The following is an 8,203-nucleotide window of genomic DNA, read 5'->3' on the forward strand; positions in this document are numbered from 1 at the left end:
AACGAATCACTAGGACCGAATAGACAACTCATCATACCTTACACGACACACAATTTGACACTAATCAACTAAAAAAACACTCCTAAACAAATAAATTTCTTTTTGTATTTGAAAAGTGATGAACAAGTTATTTTGAAACATAAAGCTAGAGTTGGGGACTCTTTACGAGGAACACTATTCAAATTACATTTCAACAATGAAAGGAAACTTCACATTAAAAGACAAATTTTCAAATGTTGTTTTATACTGTCCATGATCATCACATTAATTACTAATTATGGTTTCATCAAGACACGTTTTATGTACTTAACAACCTCATCAACGTTGACCGTCCACACAACTGAAACCGGTGAATAGCCTATCCATGGATTCTCCGTATTCCATCTGCATCATTCGACAAAAACATAAATCAGCAAAAACAAAACATGCATGAAAACCAGCCTTTCAAGGGGAAAAGGTCATTTGACTTTTGAGGTCAAACTGACTACTTTAAAACCACTAATTCATAAGGATTGGTTATATAATTTCCAAAACACTTGACAACCAATCAATACTTACATTTATACATGCTAGATAAATATAGATTTTGCAAGTTCAGCTTGAAAATTCGGTAAGAAACCTTAACGATTTTGAAAAAAGTTTGACCGAAAAAGTCAAAGTAACTATAACAAAGAGTTTACCTTTTCAATCCTTGATCCATTAGAGTATGACCAACACAGATTCCCTGTGTTTCCACTGGAACAACGCCTTTCTTGTATGTGAAAAGATCAGGCCGAACAAGCGCTACAAAACTGACCGGGTCATGAAGATATATCCCTAAACAAATTAAACAAATATCACAAAACATATAAAATGTTTAATTCATCATTCTAATCATCAGACAAATCTGAATGCAATTATGCATACCATATAGACCATCAGATTTCACATGCCACTCTATAAAATTTATTAATTTCACCCAAAAACTGAGCATGTTTCCCTGCAGACCGCCTCAGTTCATCAAGATCATCATCTGAAATCCACAAATAGTTTATAACTTTAATCATGTTTTCATAAAGACACGCGAATCTAGACATGTTGACCATGTAAGTGAGTTGACCTGTTAGTTTGACTTGTGTTGTGATGTTTATGCCAACAACGGTCATATTCGCCCCGGATGTGAAAACAATGTCTGCTGCTTCAGGGTCCCCATAAATCTGCAAATAGATATTCATAAGGGGTAAAATGGGTATGATCAAAATAGGTGGTCAAACAGGTTAATATGTTGCCTGCTTATTAAAAAATATAAAGAGGTAAATACGGTTTAAGTCCTTGCGGTGTGATCCAAATAACCTTTTAGTCCAATAGTTTTTTTGGGGGACTTTTTAACTTTTAAGTCCATTAGTTTTATTTATCCGTTTTAACCCATTACCCGATTATTTTGCCCGTTTTTAACATGAGAATTGAAAAAAACAAGAAATGGTGTACATTTGCTTCTGCAGCTGGATTAATGTTACCAAGTGCAAAGAAGGCTCCACCAAGTATAACCACTCTTTTCACTTTGGCTGCAAATGAGGAGTCCCGTTTAATGGCCTACATTAAAATAACCAACACGTTGATTATGATGTGATAAACTGTTTATAAGTTAATAATCACATTTGTAGCTTACCATAGCCAAATTCGTGAGCGGGCCAAGTGCAAGTATAGATATTTCACCGGGATATTGAGATACTTTTTCTACTAAAAATTCAGATGCTGATATTTCTACTTTCTTTGATTTCGGTTCGGGTAAATTTATGTCACCTAATCCATTTGAACCATGAGCAAAATCACCAATCGTCGGCTCACCACCCTATAATAGTATAAGATTGCTTGATCAATTCATAAAATTTAATCAACAAGGAGACAAAACACACATATAGTCACATAATAATAATAATAATAATAATAACAATAAAATTTATATAATAGCAATGATAATAGAGAACATCCTGGTGATGATAAGGGGATTTGTGTTACTTTACTCATGTGTCTATGCTATTTTATCTGCTACTACTATAGTTTATGAGTGAGATTTTACTGGGCACGTTTGTTTGTATGTGAATGAGGGGTCCAAACTAGCCTGACTCATGACTTACTAACAAGTTCTTCTGAGTCAAGTCGACTCGTAAAGGAAAACAAGTACAACACATGGAGAACATGCACCTATAATGATTTGCAACTACAAATAAAACATCAACAGTGGCAATCAAGTTGACACAAAGAGGATCATGAACATACCTTTAGAGGTCTAGAGCAACCTTCGGCAACAGGGACACCATGACGTCCTGCCATCTCACACTATCCTTTGACAAAACAAAATGGGTAATTGAAACATCACGAAACACGGAAGTAAGTCAAGAAAAGTGAGTACCAGAATCAAGGCATTGCGCGTGGCATCTTTTGTGTTAACATTACCAAAAACGGTTGTTAAACCGATGATCTCCAAGTGAGGTGTTTGGAAAGCCATCATGATTGCCATGCTATCATCTGCAGAATGGTAAGCTCATTGCACCTCATCACCCATATTCGACATGTTTTACCAGATAATAAAATTGGATCCCTTTTCGTCCCAAATTAAATAAACAATACTTTCGATCGTGTGTGCATGCATAATTACATAGCATAAACTCCATCATCAACAATTCCAAAGTCCGAATTACCTAAATATAATATTTTCAGAATTTGGAGGGTCCCCTTATTGATCGATATCACTTGTATAACATGGGCCAATCCCTAGACACTAATAGCCGGCCCTAATGATGTCTTGTATAGATCTATATATAGGACCATATTGTATCTCAATTGTATATACAATCAATATACAATCATTTACCAAGTTTATCTTGGTATCAGAGCCTAACCCTAATCAGCCGCCACCTTCCAGCAATTACAATTGCCTGCAACCTAACCCTAGCCGTGACACTGTTCATCGTCACTGTTCATCAGCCGCCAATTTCTTCTTTTTCCAAGCCTTGATCCCTTCTTTTCGGCTACACAATGGCCCTCCTCGCAGCCTTCTCTACTACCGAGAAAACCTCACACAACTCTCACAAGTTTGCCTTCACTTTGTCTCCTACAAACTATGGACATTGGAAGGCTATGATCAAGCCGTTTCTTGTTACCAATGGACTCTTCGGTTATATTGATGGGAGTATTCCCTGCCCTCCATCCACAATTTCATCATCACAGGGAACATCAGACAAGGATGTTGCTGCTGTTGTTCCCATCCCTAATCCCAACCACACAGCTTGGTTATCTAATGATGCCCACGTCCTCATGATACTCACCTCAACCATCTCAGAAGCTTCTTTTCAGCATGTTCAAGGTGATACTTCCCGTGATGTGTGGCTTACTCTTGAACGTGCTTATGCCCCCCATACTTCTTCAAGAGAATTCACACTGAAAACGCAGCTACTGAAAATTCAAATGAAAGGGGATGAAACCTCTGCTGCATATCTCGCTCGGGCACAAGAATACGCAAATGCCCTTGCGAATATTGGACATCCAATGCCTGACAAAGATGTTGTTATGTTAGTTGTTGCAGGTCTTCGTGAAGAGTATAATGGAGTCAAACAAGGCCTCCTGGCCAGAGACTTTCGGGCTGTGTTCTCTGAGCTTCCCAGTCTCATTGCTGACCATGAGTTTCTAATCAGGAAACCAACCTCTGAAGTTGCCCCTGTACAAGCCTTCACGGCTGCCACTGCAGCAAGTTCTGCCTCGGCTCCTCCTGACACTGTTCAGGCCATTCAGCAGATGGTTGCCCGTCTCGGTTTTCAACTTCAACCAGCCCCGGGTTCCTCACAAACCTCCACACCTCAAGCCTTTTATACAAACAGGGCTGGACAGTCACATTACTCACGCGGCCGTGGTACCCGTGGTGGCCGTGGTGGTCGAAACATCAACAACTACAATCGCAGCCAGGGAACTCGAAACTCAGGTCAGTTTAGTTGGGCATCTAATCAAAATACTGTGTATGGAACTTGTAACAGGTGCGGGATAGGACATGTCCCATCTCAATGCCCAAACAGAGACCCATCTACCATCCGGTCACGACAACCGTCTGCTAACTATGCAGACCATCGCTCACAAGCTTACACCAACTGGCTTCCAGACACAGGTTCCAATGGCCATGGAGCATTAGATATGTCAGGGTTTGACTCCGCTGAGCCTTACTTTGGTGATGATAACCTACAAGTTGGTAACGGTACGGCCCTCCCTATTCTACATATTGGTTCAAAAAATTTTCCTCTCCTAACAAAACCTTTTACCTGAACAACATCCTTCATGTTCCCGCCCTCAAGAAAAACCTTCTTTCTGTACAAAAATTCTGTGAAGATAATCATGTCTATTTTGAATTTCATGCTACTTTTTTTTCTGTGAAGGACAAGTCTACACACATTACCCTCCTCACGGGTCCAAGTGACGGTGGACTCTACTCTCTTAAACTTCCAATAAACCAGCCAATTCCAAAAGTTGCTTTTTCCACAACTCGTGCTTCAACAACCACCTGGCATCAACGATTGGGACATCCACATTCTCAATTATTCAAGACAATGCTTTCTAAATATCATTTACCTGTTTCTGCTAAGACTTTTGATTTTCATTGTAATCCATGTTCAGTTGGAAAATCTTCCAAACTACACTTATTATCTTCTGATTATAAAAGTACGTGTGTTTTGGATTTAGTATTTTGTGATGTTTGGGGGCCAGCCCCTGTACCTTCCTTGGATGGCCACAATTATTTTCTATTATGTGTTGATCATTTCTCCAAATTCATGTGGTTGTTTCCCTTGAAACGCAAATCTGATGTCTTTGCAGTTTTTAAACAATTTGTGACTATGGCTGAACGACAATTTTCTACTAAACTTAAAACTGTACAGTCTGATTGGGGAGGAGAATTCCGAAATCTCTCCTCTTTCTTTGCCACAATAGGCATTACTCATCGTCTCTCTTGTCCCCATACTAGCGAACAGAACGGTATTGTTGAGCGACGTCACCGGCACGTTGTTGAAACCGGTCTAACATTAATGTCACAGGCCTCCGTCCCTCAACGTTTTTGGCATTTTGCCTTTGAAACAGCCGTCTACTTGATAAATCGCATGCCTTCTCGCACAAACTCCACAATATCTCCTTTCGAGCACTTGTTCAAACACCCACCTGATTTCTCCTTCCTTCGTGTCTTTGGCTGCCAATGCTTTCCATATCTTCGTCCTTATAATCCACATAAAATGGATTTCCGCTCTTCACCGTGTGTTTTCCTTGGATATAACACTTCTCATCATGGTTATCGTTGTTTTGAACCCGTCTCCGAACGCATTTACATTGCCCGTCATGTTCGGTTCCATGAAAACACCTTCCCTTTTCTACTTAATTCTACCGACCAGTCACCCCCTACACCTATCAATCCCTATGTTTCCTCTTATCCAACCGGTCCCTTTCCTATGCCAACTGATACACCAGCAGACCATACCACTTCACAACCGGCACACACCATTCCACCAGAACCAGTCCACACCGACCCACCCGAATCTGCCACCACTATCTCACCAGAACCGGCCCATACCATACCATCACCTTCAGCCCAAATTCCAACCTCTCACACAACCAATGATACATCCTCACAACCAGACCAAACCACCACTACTCAGCCCACTAATACCTATTCTCGTCGTACATCCCCACAAACCACTCCAATCTCTGCCTTCGACCGTTACTCTACCCCATCTCAACAACCACAATCATCACAACAGACCAGCACCACATATCCTTCTGCCACTCCCACCGTACCTACTCCACCTCGCCAACGACCAGCTAACCTAAGACCTAACCCCAAACAAAACCAATACTTTAATCCCACCTCATACCATACCTCCACTAGTCCACCTAACATCGAACCCACCTCCTTTGCCGTTGCCAATAAAGAGGCTCACTGGCGTAAGGCTATGGCGGATGAATACTCCGCACTTCTCCGTAATGGTACATGGTCTTTGGTTCCCCGTGTTCCAAACACTAATGTGGTTGATTGCAAATGGGTTTATAAAGTAAAACGCGATCAACATGGGGCAGTTAAGCGATACAAGGCGCGTCTAGTTGCAAAAGGTTTCCATCAGCAAGCTGGCATTGACTACACTGAAACCTTTAGCCCAGTGGTGAAACCCACCACCATCAGAGTTGTTCTTTCCTTAGCCGTTACAAACCGGTGGACTCTCCGACAACTTGATGTTCAAAATGCATTTTTACATGGGGATCTAAAAGAAAAAGTCTATCTGAAACAACCACAAGGATTCATCGACCCCGGTAAACCGAATCACGTGTGTCTATTACATAAATCCTTGTATGGTCTCAAACAGGCACCTAGAGGATGGTTCGAACGTCTCTCTTCTGCCTTGATTGCTCTCGGTTTCAAGGGATCTAAAACCGATCCGTCTTTATTTATATATTCACAAAATGGGACGATACTATATATGCTGGTATATGTTGATGACATTATTTTGACAGGCAATAACACCCAGGCCATTGATCACATTGTGCACCGTCTTAGTCAATCATTTGCTATACAAGATATGGGTCCTCTATCTTATTTTTTGGGCATTGAAGTGGTCCGATCAGGGTCTGATATCATCCTTTCTCAAAGGAAATACATTACTGAATTGTTGGAACGTGCAAAATTATCACAATCCAAACCGGTGCCGTCACCTTGCACCACCAATGCTTCTCTTCATCTTGGTGACAGTTCTCCGTATGATGATCCTGTTAAGTATAGACAAATGGTTGGGGCATTACAGTATGTCACCCTATCACGACCTGACATCACCTTTGCGGTTAACAAAGTTTGTCAGTTCATGCATTCCCCCACTGAAAATCATTGGTCCGCTGTTAAACGTATCTTACGCTATCTACACGGGACAGCAGATCATGGTCTTTTACTCTCTAGCAGATCTTCTCCTGTTCTACATGCCTATACAGACGCTCAAAATTTAACTGCATTTTCTGATGCCGACTGGGCTGGGTGTCCGGATGACCGTCGATCCACGGGGGGATATGCAATATATCTTGGGTCGAATCTAATCTCATGGTCAGCTAGAAAACAAAAAACTGTATCTCGGTCATTCACGGAATCTGAATACAAGGCCTTGGCTGACACGGTTGCTGAATTAACTTGGCTTGAAACATTGTTGAGAGAACTACGTGTCCCAATGCAGATTGCTCCAATCCTATGGTGTGATAATCTAGGAGCCACATACCTATCTGCCAATCCAGTCTTCCATGCCAGAACAAAGCATGTGGAAGTAGACTTTCATTTTGTTCGAGAGAAGGTTGCTCAAAGGAAGTTATTTGTTCAGTTTATTTCCACACATGATCAGATTGCTGACATTTTCACAAAGCCACTACCATCATAACGTTTTCTCTTTTTGAAGTCCAAGCTAAGAATTGGTCCCCGGCCTTAGCTTGAGGGGGAGTATTGATCGATATCACTTGTATAACATGGGCCAATCCCTAGACACTAATAGCCGGCCCTAATGATGTCTTGTATAGATCTATATATAGGACCATATTGTATCTCAATTGTATATACAATCAATATACAATCATTTACCAAGTTTATCTCCCCTTTTAAAAATTTTCTTTTTTAAAAAATGAAGTTTATTATTATTATTATTATTTGATGAAACTCAAAATTGAGTCTTGAAAATAATCTCATTTTGGCAAAATCTCATAGTTAACATCCAAATTCAGAAAACAATTTGAGAACTGAAACCTCACATTAAAACAAAATCCTAATTACATAACTTTAATGAATGAAATGGACACGGAATCGAAATGAAAAACGAACAAAGAGTACGTACCAGTATCGATGATGATCTTCTGAGTGACCCCACAACTGCCATTCGACATGGGTGGTACAGAATCCATGAGAAAGTGATAAAAGGGTTGAGTTTGTGTTGTGAAGAAGGGGATTGGTGGGTTTTTAGTTGCTTTGTTGGGCGGAAAATCATGAATTTTATGCCAATGGATATTCAACATTTTTAACGAGAAAAGTGATCAATTATTTATAATTATTTGCATATGTGTGGATGATAATGCCAGAAAGGCAACGTGTGTAATTATTGATAACATGCTTGTTTTTAAAATATACCACCGCCACTTTTAATGTTTGTATATTGTCTATTTTTGTTTTTGG

General features: G+C 40.3%; 1 pseudogene; it reads right to left on the reverse strand.

Moving 5' to 3' along the window:
* Window positions 1–272: 272 nt before the first annotated feature.
* Window positions 273–7,935, reverse strand: LOC143582272 (uridine nucleosidase 1-like; annotated as a pseudogene).
* Window positions 7,936–8,203: the final 268 nt, after the last annotated feature.

Source organism: Bidens hawaiensis, unplaced genomic scaffold (genome assembly GCF_021521415.1).
Source record: "Bidens hawaiensis isolate Kalapana, Puna unplaced genomic scaffold, B.hawaiensis_p1.1 tig00031512_1, whole genome shotgun sequence".
Classification (NCBI taxonomy): Eukaryota; Viridiplantae; Streptophyta; class Magnoliopsida; order Asterales; family Asteraceae; genus Bidens; species Bidens hawaiensis.